The sequence below is a fragment of the Serinus canaria genome, chromosome 12 (assembly GCF_022539315.1).
Source record: "Serinus canaria isolate serCan28SL12 chromosome 12, serCan2020, whole genome shotgun sequence".
NCBI lineage: Eukaryota > Metazoa > Chordata > Aves > Passeriformes > Fringillidae > Serinus > Serinus canaria.
Window position 1 is genome coordinate 3,984,172 of NC_066326.1, and position 16,631 is coordinate 4,000,802.

General features: G+C 43.3%; 1 protein-coding gene across 12 annotated transcripts in view; it reads left to right on the forward strand.

Annotated features, from left to right (window-relative positions):
- FOXP1 (forkhead box P1) overlaps nucleotides 1–16,631 on the forward strand; it is a 377,320-nt gene that overhangs the window by 241,793 nt on the left and 118,896 nt on the right. Inside the window, exon 1 of one of the 12 annotated variants that reach the window (XM_018915240.3) lies at nucleotides 12,209–12,276. The exons of the other annotated variants lie outside the window; for them this stretch is intronic. The gene's annotated coding sequence lies outside the window, so the exon portion shown is untranslated. Of the gene's footprint in view, nucleotides 1–12,208; nucleotides 12,277–16,631 lie in introns of those variants that run through there. 12 annotated transcript variants of the gene reach the window in all.

Consider the following 16,631-nt stretch of genomic DNA (forward strand, 5'->3'; position numbering starts at 1 on the left):
GTCATGGTGGCAGTGCCCTTTTACCCCTCCCGAGCTCCCCTGCAAACTTCACCAGTACTGCTCAGAAAAGGAAGCAAAGTTCACCACAGGGCGGTTTAGGGGATTTTTTTGCTTTTGTTTTTGTTGCTCATGTGTTGTTGTGTGGGTTTTCTGACAGAGCAAGCACAAGAAGTGTTTTAATCAGCCATGGTAGAATTGCTTTTGGCTTTATATGATTGTGTTTATTAAGGATCCTGGGCACATTGACATGGCTGTGATCCTTGTGTCTCAACCTGGCTGCTGAGGCAAAGTCTGTAGTGCTGCCGGTGTCTGTGGATAGGGCTGGATCCCAGTGCCAGTGTCAAGTGGGGATTTTTTCCTAATATGGACAGTAGTCCACAAGCAACTGGATGAAGTCCATCAAGCTAATGTCGCCAGCAGCCAGTAGAAAGTTTGGCTGTGCTCTACTTGGACCAGCCTTGAGCTAGAGACCTGAAGGTAAAAGGGTTTTTCACACCCTCACTTGACATCGCATGGCCAGTGTTGATGGCACAGCCCCAGGGATGCTGACAGGAGGTATTGCCTGCTCACCACTTCCCTCTGCAAATAGCTGTACAGTCATGGCTTTTGCAAAGTGAAGCTGTTTTGTTTTGCTTTGTTTTGTTTTGTTTTCCTCCAGAGAAGGAACGGAGCAGGCACTGGCATGCCTGTCTAAACCCCTTCCTTTTCCAATTTTTTGGAGCATACTCCTGTGTTTACCTTCTGGCCCAATTTGAATGCAGTGCAAGTGTTTCCACTCACAAAACTTCCACTTGTCCTAATTTTGACAATGTGAAAGTTCTGTATATTAATTCTTATCTGATTTCTCAGTGGATTGCACAGCCAGTGCTTTAAATGGGCACTGGCAGCCCTTTCCTGGTCAGCAAGAAACAAACTAAGTTTGTTTCTAAGGAAAATATGTGAAGCAAAGGGGGAAGGGGTTTGTTGGTTTGTGTTGGTTTTGGTTTTTTTTTAACATCTTGATGTTCTGTATTAGGCGTAGACTGTTTTTAAACATGAGCATGTGTTACTTTTCTTTGATGTTTTTCACGAAGAAGATTCTGTCTTCCACTTTTAACAAAAGGCTCATGTTCCTTTTAGGTTGTTTTATTCTGCTAACGATACTGCTTACTCAGATAAATAGGTATGTGTGTGTGTACATTTAAAATGTAACATTCCCCCTCCACACACCATGGATACATAACAGAACTGATCTTCTGTAGTGATCTCCTGTGCCAGAATTTTCATGTTTTGAAATTAAAATGGATTCTCCTTATCTTCTCATAGCCCCTTTGATCCATTGCCTGTGGGTGCATAGGGGCACTAACGACAGAGGACGGGGAAGCTCCAGCTTTGCGTGGCATCATTAGCTCCACAGCATTAGCAGCATCCCTGTGAGGAGCTGGCCGTGCTCCCGGGGTGCCAGGAGAGCAGCCTGCTTCCCTACACCTCCCCTGTGCTTGATGCCAGCTGGGATTCTCCCCCTGGAAGGGCCCTGTGTGTTCCTGCCGGGTGTTTCTGCCTCGCTCTTCCCTTCTCCTGACCCTGTCAGTGTCTTGGCTGTGGGAATTCCCTGCAGTGATACCTGCTTTCCAGATCTTTGCCTACCTGCAGGTAGCACATAACTCCAAGGGCTAAACTTGGAGATTAGACCTGGGTTCATCGGTGCATCAGTCTGTACCTGTGCTGAGAGTTTGTCTGTTTATTTTTTTTTTTTCCCTTTAATTATTAATTCACTCCAAAATTTGTGATTTGTATCCGGTCACAACTAAACAGCTTGAACCTCTCTGCCAGGGCTTTGCATGCAAGTACTGTCAAAACTGTTCTGAGTGATGAGTCAGTTTCTTTTTTTTCCCTCTTTTTTCTTTTATTTTAATGACGAGTATGCAGTTAGTGTACCCATTAGAGCGTGCTGAGGGATGGCATGGAAATGAGGATACACATGTGTATGTATCAGATGCTGAGGAGCAGCATTCGTGTTATAAATATAGCTCGGCTGTGTTCCTTCTTACATTTCAATTTTATAATCCGTTCCAGAAGATTTGGACAAAAATACTGTAGTGTAAGAGAGCATTAGTTTCTGGGTTCTTCAAATAATAATTCTTAGTAGAGAAACTAGTAAATAAAGCTCTGAAGGTGGGCAAGATGACATCTTCCCTAGTTCTAGGAATTGAACTTGTGGTATAGATTTATGCAAGGTAAAATAAAGGACAAGTGCAAGCAGGAGCAAAACTGTATGTTTTATTTTTTTAGTTTATTGCTAAAATGTATGAATAGTCCTTTTTTGTTTGTTTTATTGGTGTGATTATATATGATCTATCTTTACATGTATACTTTCTAGACCTGGTGGGCCCACTGTGATTAAATGTTTGCTTTGAATACGTGTCCAGGGTGTTAACTTTTCACAGTGGAAAGTTGTTAAATTCATTTTTATACAAGGGGGAGGGAGGGAAGAAAAAGGGGGGGAGGAAGAGATTGTTAAATGTATGGAAACCCTTATTGGCTGAATTATATAACTGGATTCATTCAACATGCTCGGTGTATCTTGTTCTCCTTTCAGTATTGCCACTCTGTTCATCACCCCTTTTAGTGCTTTAGGCATATGGTGTGCAGTACATCCAGGGAAGTGTCAACAATATGGCATATGTTATACATACTGATCTTGATACACCGTAGAAAATAATGGGCCTAACTTTAAAAGGCACGGTGCTAAGAATAGAGCATGCTGCAACATGCAGACAGTGAATCCGCCATGAATGTCATGTTTGAAGACAAAAAGAGCTGTATTTTTCATTACTTTTGTGGCTTGGTTTGTATCTTGGCGTTGCTGCAGATGAGAAAATGACGGTGAGATGAGTGCAGGCGGGATCTTCACCCGCCTGACGCTGGAATTCCAGGCTCTGTGGAGACTCGGGGGTCAGCTTGCACAGGGGTCAGTGTGGGCAGGAGGGAGCAGGGAAGGCAGGGAGCTGTGGGACATGCTCACCAGTGCTCCAGGGCTGCCCCTGTGAGCCAGAACGGGCCCAGCAGGGGCTGTGCTACCGACATCCATCCGTGGAAAGAGGGACGGGGGGATGTCCGGATGTGCTTCCAGGAGTCATTAGATGGTCGCATTAGCTCACCACTTAGCTCTGTCTCCACGCTGTAAATGAGCCTGCACAAGCAGATTGCAACGCTTACATTAAAACCACACTGGTGGAAATGAGTCTTTCCAAAGGCTCTTCCAAGGATCTGCCCATTAGGATCTGACTGCGAGATCAGGGCTCTCATCTGGGTTCACAGCAGTAAAATGAGGATGAAACGCTCTGTTTCTCATTTCTGGATCCTGGACTTACTCAGCTCCCCATTTCACAGGGAATCTTTCGTCCCAGGAGCGCTCATTTCTAAATTAGAAAGAAATTTAAACAGGGTCCTTTAGAACACTCATCCTGAAAATTGTTCCAGGGAGTTTAATCTTCAAAATAAATGATTCATACCATTGTATAGGTGCATGTATATCTGTATGTCTGCATTGCTGTTTATTGTGCTGCACTGGCCTGGCTCAGGAGCTGTAGCATTGAAGTGCAGAGAAGCAGTGACTGGAGAAAGGAATATCTTCTTTCCAACAAAGACCAAATATTTGTCTGTTATCTCTCTGGCCGTTGTAGTGATTCTTGGTATCTGCAGAACTGAGCAGATCACCACACGGATAAAACAGTGCAACAAAATATTTATTTTTAAGCTTTGTTGAATGCTGGATGTTTGGTGCAAGTTTATGAGGGTTAAACATTAATAGCAGATGTTGTTAATGAATAGAAGGCTTGAGCCAGCTTCTGAGACCTTTGAGTTAGTACATGAATTTTCTGGTTGATGACAATACTTGTAACAAGCCTAATTATGAAGTAGTGTTCTAATCAAGCCTTGAATAACTGAAGAATTTCCCCTCCTCTTTTGCGGTTATTTCAGTGGCACACACAGAGATCGCTTCAGTGCCTGTGCTTATTCTTAGTGATTTTTCTTTTCTTAGAACATTCATTGAGGTTTTTCCCCAAGAAGCATTCCTGCTGAACGTCGGTGCAGGAGCGCGCGCAGGCACAGAGGGTGACACGTGCACGGTGTGTCCCCTCCACCCCGGCCCCACCAGCAGCTGAACTGGTGCCAGCCTCTGAAGTTGTTGTCCCAGTTTGTCACACTTCCAGGTGAAGTACGTGAAAGTGATTATAGGTAATAAATATCTCTTTTTTTTTAACTTATTGCAGAGGCAGTTTTTCCCCTGTTAATGAGGGTAATTTGACTTGGTTGAAGGATTGCAGTTCTTAAGAATTAATGCAGCAATCCAATTCAAAGATTTAAAGAGATCTAAGATTTTTCACAGGTCGTGTGCTAGTGAATGTGCTCCTATCACATAGCAGCTAATGGACTTGAACAACAGTCTGTCATTTACTGTTACCCAGTGTATAGCAGCTTTGCCCTTGATAGCGAGTATACTTTCCCAGCAGTGCAGGTTATTTAGTAGTGCTGTGTATTTGTAACACTTTTAAGAGACAGTATCCGATTTCTAACAGCCCTAATTACTGGATAAAGCGAGGTTACCTTTCTGACTTTCTTAATTATGTGTTTGGATCCTAATCTGTGTGAGCCTAAAGTGGTTTAGGCTCTAATAGCTGACTCCTCTTTTTTTTTTTTTTTTTTAATTTATCTCTGTGCATACACATCTGTAAAATTATTTCTGTGTTGCATTTTCCCTGTATCAATGCTCAAAGGTTAATTCTGTAAATACCAAAGTGTTAGGCACTAGTCTCCTTAAGGTCCCCTTGTTTTTAGGGATGCATTATTACCTTTTAACGGTGTTTTGTGATGACTTATTTGGAAATGCTGTTGGAAATGCTCTAATTTCTTGATCCTATTATGTTCCTGGATATGAAAAATCCCATTGTAAGGTAATTAGAAGGATTCTCTTCTATTTAAATGTGTGTTCTCTAGACAGTGTCACTCTATACGCTGCACACAAGAACCTTTGTTCCTTAATTAGAAAAAGGACTAGAGCTCATTAATTGTGGGTACAAAGTGATGTCTGCTCAAATGGAGAAGCAATAATACAGTTTAAATAATGATTGATCCTACATTTTAAGTCTAGCACTACTTTGCACTGATAGTGATAAATAAGGAACATATAATGCAGGTTGCGAAGCAATGTGTGAAGATTTTTATTGAAAAATCTCTTTTTGCAAGGATAAACCTGTGTCGGGCACAATAAATAAAGGATGGATGGTACATACACGGCGTCTGCCGTTTAGGAAAGTCAGCATTTGTCAACAGAGCACTGTAGCAGTAGCTGAGATACTGGAGTTCACTCCACCCCATACTTTAGAAAATGAAATAATTGCGAGAGCTGTGCAGTCAAAAGCAGTTTGGATCTTGGCCTTACAGAACTATTATTGTGATGAAAAGAATATTTTAATTACTGCTCACAAACTGGATGAGTTAGAAATGTTTGAGTGTTTTCTTTTGGACACAACTGTACTTTGTTCCCTGAATTTCACCATCTCCCTGCTGTCCCCTTGGGAGGAGAAAGATGAACTTGTGAAGTTCAACCCAAGACCCGTCACCAAAAGGCTTTGGTTTATGTGGTGGCTACAGAAACAGGGTGGGCTGAGATGTGTACTGCAGGGTGAGCTCCCAGCAATGGCCCTTCCCAAAAATCAGGAGTGTGTTGTGCTGAGCTTGGCGTGCTGCCGCCGAGGTGGGATGCCAGGATGGTGCCTGTGTTTGGAGTTTGGTTCTTGTCAGCTGAGGCTGGGCTGGGCAGAGCAAATCATTCGGGGTGATGCCCCTGTGGCTCCCCAGCCTGCAGCTCCATCTCCTCCGCAATCCCAGCAGTGCCCCTTCCTCTCCTTGCCCCACCTTGTATCAAAGACTTAAGAAAGAGAAAGCCTGTCTAATTTTTCTAACCCTAATGAAAACATGCATTAACGAGGCAAACCTTTCCCATATGAAGAACAGGAAGGCTGGAAGATGAGGCTTGATTTCCTGCTGTATTTCACAAATCAAAATGGTTAATGCTAGACCAGGGTGTATATTTCACTTAAAGCATATTGGCACTGAAAGAACCCCAGGAAACGTGGGGTTTCTTGGTATCTTTCTCTGCTGTATTCATCTTGGTGGGAAAGAAAAATAGTTTTTAAAAGATAAAAAACCTGTTCTTCAATTGACTATGCAAAAATCTTATTGCAGTATTTATTCCAAACCTGCACACATAATGTTCAGTGAAGGAGAAAACAGCAAAAAACAGTTGTTGATGGACTTAGGCGAGAACTGGATTAAATAAGCATTAGTCTACTGAAGCTGATTACAGGAATATGAAAATGCAGTATCTTAATGGTACATATTTTCATGTGGCAGCTCAGTTGCCTTTCATTTTGCAGCTAATATGTCTATTCTTATGAGTCATTTACTTCTTTAATTACCTTTTGCAGGCAAGGCACCATGGTATATTAATGTGAATGATTTTTACTGCCAGTTTATCATACAATGCCCCAGAAGTTGAAAGGCGTAATTGACTTGGAAGAGCAGCTCATGAAGGAAACAATATTTAGTTGACAGTTTTCCTTGTACTCTCTGTTGACGTTTATGAGTTTACACTATGCTAAAGGAGTAATAAACACAATTTTCTTTCAATAACAGGAAAGAGTCGCTTTTAAAATACATTTGTGGAAAACAGATTTGTTCATTTCTTGAATAATATAAAATAATGCGTTTTCAGTGATGAGATGTATATAAGACTCATTGAATTAAACCTCGGAAGGTGCCTTTATAACCTGCCTTAGAGCATTAAAAGATATTAGGGTGCATATGAATCAAATCACTTAGATGAATATTTAAATTATACACAGATTGGATAAATCATATTCAGATCTGCATGTTAGATTATTTGCTGGCCTTCTCTTGCCGTGGAGGGTGAAAGTTTGAAGTGGGAATGTGAGGGACAGAGGCTCTGTTTCTGTAGATGGAAGAACTCTCATCAGAAAGCTCCTGATAAACCCCGATTAGAGGATTATTGCAGAAACTTTCTATAACTTTCCTAGAGCCAGAGGCTTGAGGAAGGTTTAAAATCAGCTTTGCAATCCGTCAAAGTCCATTTTCTCCTGGAATGCTACTTTTATTGAAATGACCTTGTCAAATCGCAAATTCTTTTTCCCAGGCATCCCCAGGACCGTGTGCAGGTATGATTAATCATCCCATCCCGCTTTAATTAATTTAAAGGCGCCCATGGCCGGGGCGGGAGGAGACGCCGGCTGGCGAGGGCAGCGCTTCCCCGCTCGGCTCGCAGGGAGTTAAACTTTTCACAGTTTTCCCGATTGTTTGCAGTTCAGCCCTCTGCAACATAATGAAAGTTTTCGAGCCATCTGTTGTTAAGCTGGCGGTGAGCAAGGCCAGTATATCCAAACAAAGTGCTGGCCTGCTGTAAACTGAACCTGTCAGTTTAGCATAGCTGTGCTGACCTCCCCGGGCGCGGGGCAGCGGGTACCAGGCACTGGCTGCCTGCTCAGCTTCCAGGGGAACTTCTTGGGGGGACCGTATTTACTTTTTCCACTTAGCGTTCCTCCCACAGGCTTGGACTAGTTTATACTAAATCTTTAAATTGACTCTGTTCTATTTTTTTTTTTTTCCCTATTCTGAACTTTCTCCTTTTTTTCTTAATGTTTCGGGCCGTGCAGAAAAAAAAAATCTGTTAAAACCCCACAGTGGCTGGAATTTGAGCTTTTAAGGAGGTGATGGGCGAGGGGGGGTACGACGTAGGACAACTTCTGTGATTCTATAACTCAGTGTGTGCATGTGTGCCGGCGAGATTCTCTCTCAAAAGAAAGAGACATGTTCCCAAGTATCCCAGCTTGCTTTCCAGCTCCTATTGTTCCCTTTGTTCTGTATTATTTAAGATCAGTTACTCATTTGCTTCAGAGGATTGGGAATAGCAGGCAAGGTAGAACAGAGCAGCCAGCATCTATTGTCTTCCTGGGAGCCACAGTTTGCATCCATAGTGGTTGGAGCAGCCTCCCTCCTGCTTCTGTTTGCTTCTGTTCAAGGGGTTGGTAGCTCCAGCAAAGAGTACTAGAGAATTTGAAACTTTTTTGAGTGTAATTTCCAAGATCAGACTGGAAATGCCCTTTATTTGTAGGATTGTGTGGCAGGGAATTGCTTTCCTTTCTCGTTCATGTGAAATATGTGCTAGTTTGGCCTCATCTCCTCTGCCTCAGTGTGTTTGTGCATTTTCCAGTCTTACATCTCAGACTGCCTTCCCTTTTTCCTTCCTCCAAAAATGTTATTTTAATTATTCCTTTTTGTCTGGGATACAACACATGCCATTTCTCAGCTGGTATTCACTCAATACAAGTGATTTTAACTGTTTTTTAGGATTGGCAAAAAAACTTGAAGTTCCTGTGCCAGGAAAGTGACTATTTGGTATTACCTGTTTTCAGTGTTTGTTTTTTGGACTAGACCTACAGTAAATATCTTTATGCTACCGCTGCTGCCAAATTCAGTCTTTGCTTTCTACACTTGTGCTGTACCTGCTCACTGGTCTTTGGCTGGTTTCAAGTGTGTTTTACTTACCTCATGATTCTTGGAAAGCAAGCCTGATCGTCAGTGACCCCAAATACTGCAGTTCTCAGTCAGGAGGAGTTTTGCCTGAGGAGGAGCTGCTGAATTTGTGCCGTGTGTGAAACCAAACTGTGCCTTTGCAAAAGTGCGTCGCATCTTTGCAGCGTGGTGCAAATGCACTGGAAGCTCTGGAAAAGCAGTAAAAGTCTAGAAAAGCAGTGAAAGTATTTGGCCTTTCCAGAAGACCCTTCCAAGGACTTGTGCCAGTGCCCACCAGAGGGTAGGAGTGCCCAGGGGATGAGGGGGAAGGAATGTGACAGTGGTGAGAAACACTCAATTTTAAATTAAAATGACTGCACTTACCAGGAAACCCCATCCAGCTCTAATCTGTTTGTAAGGTGACTGACACATAAAGTGCTTTTTGTTTTAAGGTAGAGGGAAATGCATTCAGTATAGAGTTTCTGGTATAAATGTCAGGTGCAACGCAGTGCATGCTCACTCAAAAAGTCAAGCAGATAACCTTGGCATTTAGGGACATTGCCTTGTATAAAACGAAATTGTATTTTGTTTTTAAAAAGGAGGACTACATTAAGAGGTCACCTATTAGCTGTGTTTTTGCTAGCTGTCTGAAACTCAGCTCTACTGTCTATTAAACTCAAACCACTATGTAAACATTCCTGTGTTGTTCCTGGTCTCTACAATGGCCAAGGGGATCAGGTTTCACCTGCCTGCACATCTTCAAGCAATTAAAGCAATTAGCTTGAAGCCATTTCACATTCAAGGTCTACTGTGACATTCAAGTCCAGAAGAAGTCTAGGGGAAAAGGAAAAAGAAGAGTATAAAAGACTGCTGTGCAGCACATGCACACAAATAACCTATGAGGGGGTTTTGGACTTTGCAACAACTTCCAAATGCGGTCAGGAGGCTTCACAGCAGGCAGGCAAAGTTGCTGCTGAGAAAGGGAAAAGATAAAGAAAAAACACCTAATGATCCTTTAAATTATACCCAAGTTTTGCACTGGGAAGGGAGGGGGAGGAGAGAGAAATAGCACCATGATTTGGAACGATATTTGTGTGAAATAATACAGCGTTGGCCTTATTTACTGATATTTCTCCTGGCATGGACATCATATTTTTCTTCTCATTTAGGTGGGGATTTATATTTGGTGTTTACATTGTAAAACTACACTCACTCTGGCTAATGTATCCCTTACAATGACATTCAGCTCAGAGTTTAGTGATTCCAGCAGTAAGTCTTGAAAGCTGCTATTTTTTAAAAGGTTGGAGCAGATTAGTGGTGACCTTAAAAGATTAAACTAGTACAGTTTAAAGATAAATAATCAGCCTTTAGCACATTAGATAGCTACATAAGCATGACAGAAGGTGACTTTCTTACAACAGTTTCAGAATCCAGGCAGCATTTTTACGTTTGAAACTTGACTAAGGCAGGGAACAGTGGTTTGCAGAAAGCAAGACATAAACTGATTGCACTACTTCAAATTGCTTAATACAGTTTTAAATCCACAGTTTTCCTGTTGGTTTTCTTATTGAGAAGAGGCTAATTTTAAAAGCTATGCCTGCTGCAAAAGAAGATCTTGCTTTGCCGTCCCGGAGGGTGTTCTTAATCAGAAATAACCGCAGGCTAAATTATAATGTGGAATCCTGCTGCCCTTTAACCTAACACTGCTGCTCGTTCAGTGTTTGTTAACAAATAGCTCTAAGTACAAAATTGTTTGAGAATTACTTTTTCATTATATTTGCTGACTTCAATTAGAATAAGAAGCTTATTTGGGGAAGAAAAATTAAAAATGTATGGGTTTCTAGAGAAAGTTTCAGCAATTGTTTCCCGGCAAGTGTCGCCTTCAGAACATAACTGTGGGCTCCGTGGCACACGTAATTTAATTTAAATAAAATTACCTCCTGAAAGAATATTTCTGCACTGGTGGCAGAGGCACAGCTCAGGAGCATGCCAAGTCTCAGCCCTTGTAAAGATGAACAAGCTAAAATGGTGGCAGGCCACGGCCCCTTTTTCACCTTGCAGGGGGATGTAATTCCTAATGAAGAGGCACCAGTTCCCCATCCCTGGAGTGCTGGGGAGGGCTGGGCTGTAGATGCGAGTGGCACAGTGTCCTATTTTTATTTCACTTTGAATAACACGTAATTGAAACGTACAGACGGCAAATTAATTGGTGAGTTGAAGGTAAGAACTGCTGAGTTAGTAGAGACAGCACCAGCCCTGTTCTTTTTTTCCCCTTAAGTTTACATGCTGGAGCGGAAACGCTGCGGTGCTCAGAAAGGAGGTGATGCCTCTGTAAAGCAGATCTTTCCAATTTTATTTTTTTTCTAGCTTAGTCTTCTGTTTCTATGATCTGCCTTTTGAACTGTTTTTGTGGCTGATCAGTTCCACCTAATATGTCTCTTGATTTCTGCTATTGTAATACTCAGACGACATGCTGTTCTCTTCATTTTTATAAGCTTTAGATGCTCCTGCCTGTCATACTCTGGCGGTTTATCTTCAGCGTCTGGATTTGCTTTCAGACTTGCATGTCTATCAAGCTGCTGTTGCTTTGAATGTGAGATCAAAAGAAGATGAATTCCAGTAAAAAATTTCCTTGTATGAAGAAAAGATTGGGGGCCTATGTAAACATCCCACTGACAGCTCCCAATGAGTTATTTTAGCAGAGCATTAGCACCCAGAATGACAGACAGTCCAAGACTACATGCTAAATAACAAATCAGTCCCTTCAGTGGCAGCAGCACGTTGCCACAACAGCAATACATTTTCTAAAGGAATCCTGTTCCTCTTTTTTATTGAATATGGCTGTTCGACTGCTCATCTCTTCACGAGCTGCCTTTGAGTGCCAGCCCCAGTTTACTTTTTCTTGACAATATCTGTGTCATGTCACCAATATGACAGCAGACAGGGCTTTGATAATTGGGTGGGGAGACGGTTAGTTAGTCATCTCCAGTTAAATAGGTAGTTTGTTTTAGGGAGGGGAAGGAGACAGCGAAGGAGGGGTGGCATCTGCCGGAATGCTGAAGTTACACTTTCGGAGATGCTGAATGCAAGTCCCTGCACCCAAGACAAGCTGTGTTTTTTGGGCGGTTGTTTATATTTCAGTTCACACAGAGAAAACAGCTCTGCAGCCCGGCCAGCCTCCCGAGCCGGTTTCCAGAGCAAGTCACAGCACTGTCGAGGGTAGGAACGTCAAGCTTGGCTGGACTTCCGTGCAAATCCGAATTTGCCTAGATACAGAAGCGAGGTGTGCTTCTGCCTGCTGTTTGGTCTGTTTGGGGACATAATTAGTTCTGCCTGTTTCTGCTCACAGATAGGGGGGTTTAATAGTGTGGAGTCACTAGATTTTTGTGCCGGGTGGAGTGCTAAGCCCAACTTTGAGATTACCTGTGAGCTCCAGCTGATCTCACCACTTCGCAAGGGAAGAATTAGGGAAGGAATGCTTTGCGGTTTCTTTGTCATTTAGTAAAAGCAGAGGTTGCTACTGTGGAGGCAGAGCCCGGTGGCTGCCGCGAAGGGCAGTGCTCCAGCGTCTCCTCCAGCCTGTGCTCCGGCTGCACGGCACTTCCTGTTTATTCAAACATCTTTTTACCATTCTTCAGCCCCCGCTTCACAGAAACAGCCAGAAACATCTCCAGCGCGAAGACGGAAATCTAAAGGCAGACAGTAAGAGCTCACTCTGTTAAACTCTTCATTTTCGCTGCGAGCGCTCAGAGGAAAGGAGCGTGCAGGCAGGGCTGAACTTTTAACGCGCTGCCTTGCGCAGGCAGCTTGGAGCACAGGAGAGGGGAATTGCTTTGGTTTGAAGCAAAAGCAGCCAGTTCAGGTTGTTTATGGCAGCGTTGACAAGGGTGGGGTTTCTGGCATGGCTTTGGAGAGCTGTGGCAAGGGCCAAGTCCTCTTTTGGGGTCCCTGTCACCTTGCAGTGCTGTCCCTCTGGCACGGGAGCAGCCATGTGCCACCGTCCCCGCTGCTCGCCGGGTGCTGCAGTTTCTCTTTGCACAATTGCCAAAAATACCTAAACAACAAACCCCTCCAAGAAAAGGCAACATTGCTGCTGCTCTGGGCAGCAAAAGTGGCGCAAACCCACCGAATGGCTTTTTTGTTTTCCACAAATTGTTTGCATGGTGTCTCTGGCACCGCATGCGAACCAGCCTCGCTAATATTTGTACCAATTTCATGCTAATAAAAATCAGGCTGCTGAGACAAGCATGGCTATTATCTCATTCATATGACTATTGTTTAGACCTGTGGTACTACAAAAGGAAAGGGAAAGCGTGCTCACGCCGGGTAATGGTTGTTAACTTCTCACGTGAGGGATTTTCTCTGCAGTTTTTCAGTATTAATGATTGTTGTATGAATGGTCTTCAGGGGTTGTTGGAAGATAGTGTAGATCCTCTGGGTAATCCATGTCGCAACATGGATGCTGGATTTTTTCCCCCTCTGTTCAAGTGACTTAAAAAAACTGCTTGATATTTCTCAGTGGTTTCTCTCCCCCCCCCCAAAAAAAAAAAAAAGTCCACTGAAATAGCAGAAATAGCAGGTAACTTTTTTTTTTTTTTTTGGCATGCATTCGTGGTGCTCGTATAGTGTGAAACATAAGAGAAAATGGAAAATATGCTGCCTGCCCTATGGAGAAAACCCATCCTCCTTGAGGCTTTTCCTGCCTCTCCAAGATCCAAATACACTTTAAAATTTTAAACTGTAAACCCCCATCTTCCTAGAAAAGAGAGCGAGAGAGAGAGAAATCAAGCTGTGTGTTCAGCCAAACCGCAAGTACAACAAACATATTTTGAAAATCTATTGCTAGTCTGGCTTTTTAATGTTCAGAAGTTGTTCTACTTTGCAGAAAAAAAAATGGTGTTTGCAACTGCCTTAAGGACAATTTGTTTAACAGTAGGAGTAATTTCATGGGGAAAATGGAAAGAGTGACTGAAGTTATTTACTCAGATGTTAGTGTAGGTGTGGGGCAGAAAACTCTCTGTGGGAACAGTGGGCTGCTTTTCTTGGTATCTTAGTCTATTTGATGACCATCAAATTTCCCAGCTCACTGGTTTTGTTTTTTCTGGATGGCATGTTTGATTATTTATCAGAAGGGAAAGGGAGTAGCTGAAGCAAATAAACATGTGACCAAGCTGTGTTTTGTTTTCCACTCAGAAGGCCATGCCCTTTAACAGATATACAGAAAATAATATACGTATTGTTTTATGATAAAAGGAAATTATGTGTATAATTTTCTTTAGCAAGGCCATTAACCCCTTGTGTTCAGTGATCTCCGCCTTCTGGCAGCTTGTTGGGCTTGCAGCTGGGAATTAAAGGCACTTAAACCCCCTCTTGCCTGGAACGTTTCCATGGATTACTGCTCCAGCCCTTTGGATTTGCTGGATTTATTGCGTAGTCATGCAGCCCTGGTCATCTCCCTGGTCCTACTTGGGGTGTGACCGACTAAATGAGAGACGCTTTGAATTTTCAGAAGGGTGCTGATTTCCAAAGAAAACCTTGGCGGGAGATGCTGGGATCTTCCAGCCTCCAGTGCTGGTGTCTGTGCAGCGTGAGGGGTTGCAGCTGTGTTTGGTCCGTTGCAGACGGTGTCAATTTATGGGATTCTCTTTTAAATGCCAGGTGTCTAGCATGTAGCATGTAGTATTTCCTTTACAATACCAGCTTTGGACAATGTTCATTATCTTCCCTGAAAAAAAAAAAAGAACAACAAAAAACCAACACCCTATAAACTAAATCACTGTCAGGAAGTAAAATACAGGTTTGCTTCATCTCCGGGAAGCATGTTGCATGCTTTAGCTGCTTTTATGGGATTAAAAGAAACAAGTTAAGACTGTCATGCACATGAAAGGAAACCGAGATGTGGTTTGCTTCACATTGTGCAGGTAGGTATAAATTTAATAGACTGACTTGCTTTCAAAATCTCTCTTTGTCTCCCTGAGTTGCATGTCAGTTCCAGCGCGTTGATGAGCTCCACGGTCCGTAATAGCGCCTGACTGCCGCTGCCCTGCAGGTGCCGGATCGGCAGGAGGGTCCTCCTCCTCCTCCTCCTCCTCCTCCTCCTCAGGGATGTAGGTTTCCTCTGAGGAACGGCTTCACATCGAGAAAGGGAAAATTTGCCTGACATCTTGAAGTTGTGTTCAAGTCTGTGCACCGTTGGTGGGTCTGGAGGTGGATGCTTCACCTTCTGGGTCCGAGGGGTCAGCGCTCCCTGGAGAGCCCAAGTGGATGGCAGGGGCTGGAGCTGGGGGTTTGGGTTTGAAGGAGGAAAAAATGGCAGTCGAAATAGCAGGGAGAGGAAGGGCTGGTGAAATAAGGACATGAAACTTAACTGTGATGTAAAGAAGAAAGAGGAAATGAGCAGCTTGGGGCCAGGTGACATGGCTGCCCCCCCCCCGCCCAGAAGCTCTGAGGGTTGAGGTGGCTCGGGGGGGGCTGAGGAATGGGCTTTGGGGTCCGAGGTGCAGGATTGAGATACCTGGAAAGACCAAGGGGCAGGAGCAGTTGCAGCCTGTTGGACAGGGGAGGTCTCCAGCCCTGGCTGAAGTCCTTGGGCAGAAGCCCATGAAGGACCTGTCCATGGGGGAAAATGTCCTCCCAGCCCTCAGCAATTTAAGGTTGGTTCGTGCCCTGAAGCATAAACATTTGTACCTTGATTTCTATTTTTATCATTCCAAAGGTAGCTGTAAGTGCTCTCATGACTATCGCTGCAAGTGTCTAATCCTTTCTTTGCATCCTCCCCATGCTCTTGGCCCTGGTGATATCTTGTGACAGTAAGTTCCAGAGAGTAATTATGAGTTGTATATTAAGAAAGGAAAAAAAATCCTTTTATCTGCTGTTTTGTTTTTGGGGTTTTTTTGGTGGCTGTTGTTTCCTGACTTCATTCAATGTCCCCTTTCTCTTGCATTATGAGAAATGGCAAAAGCACCAGATGTACCCTCTCAGGCCAAGTCACAACTTGTATACTTGTTATCATCTCCCCTCTTACTCATCTCTCGCTAAACTAAACACTCCCACCCTTATCAATCTTGCCTCATATCTGCTGAGCCCTCTAATCATTTTTGCCTCCATCTCAACCTTGCCTATTTTTTCTTTACCAGAATCTGTTAAAATTAGGCTTTTTACAAGCAGTTCTAAATTAGGTTATGCCATAGAAGTGCAGAGATGTGATTTGCAGCTTTAGTTTTCCATGTTTTGGGCTGTCCCAATGTTTTGCTTCCTTCATTCACCCAGCAGCAGCGAGTGTCTGATGGAGCGTGGTGAGATGTCCACAGTCAGGGGCTGTATTTCATGGGCCTCTGAGTACAAGTTTGTCATGCAGTGTTTTGGAAAACAAGCTTAAAATATGTTCCCTGTTTTGTTGACCACACAGGGAAGCGCGCAAGCAGCTGTATGCAATATACTATTTATGTTGTAGCAACAAAAAGGCCTTCTTCCTTCTCCCCCCCACCTTATCCCTCTTCTCTGTTAAAAAATATGAGAACTTCCCGAGCTTTTGACATCCAAGAAAAACGCGGCTCAGCAGTGAATGCTCCTCCAAATATTCAAAGGTCTGGTTCACTTTTGCATAAACACAGTAGTTCAGAATCTGATCTCGAGCCTACAGAAATGAGCTGGAAATCCCATAAGATTTTTTTTTTCATCACTCAGGAACAGTTCAGTTCTGGTTCAGTTTGAACAGGGAGCCAAGATTTGTATCCTTTCTCATTTTACCAGGATGTGTTGGCCCATCCCTCCTTTCTTGCTGGTACAGACCGCTACATGCTGTGAGTCTTGGCATGCCAAAATAAAGAGAACCATTTTTAATGTTTGGGAACTTTTTGCCAGATACTTTTTAAGTGGCTTTGATGAGTCCTGACTGTGACTCTTTAAAAGAAGGGACAGAAGGTGTTTTTGCCGTGTAACCGCCTGAGGATTTAATTTATGCCTCAGAAAAGGGATTTTTGTAGCCATTTTCCCTGTTGTAGCTTCTTCAGGGTTTGCAGGTTCCTGGTGTTGGCTGAGGCTGATATCTCAACCTA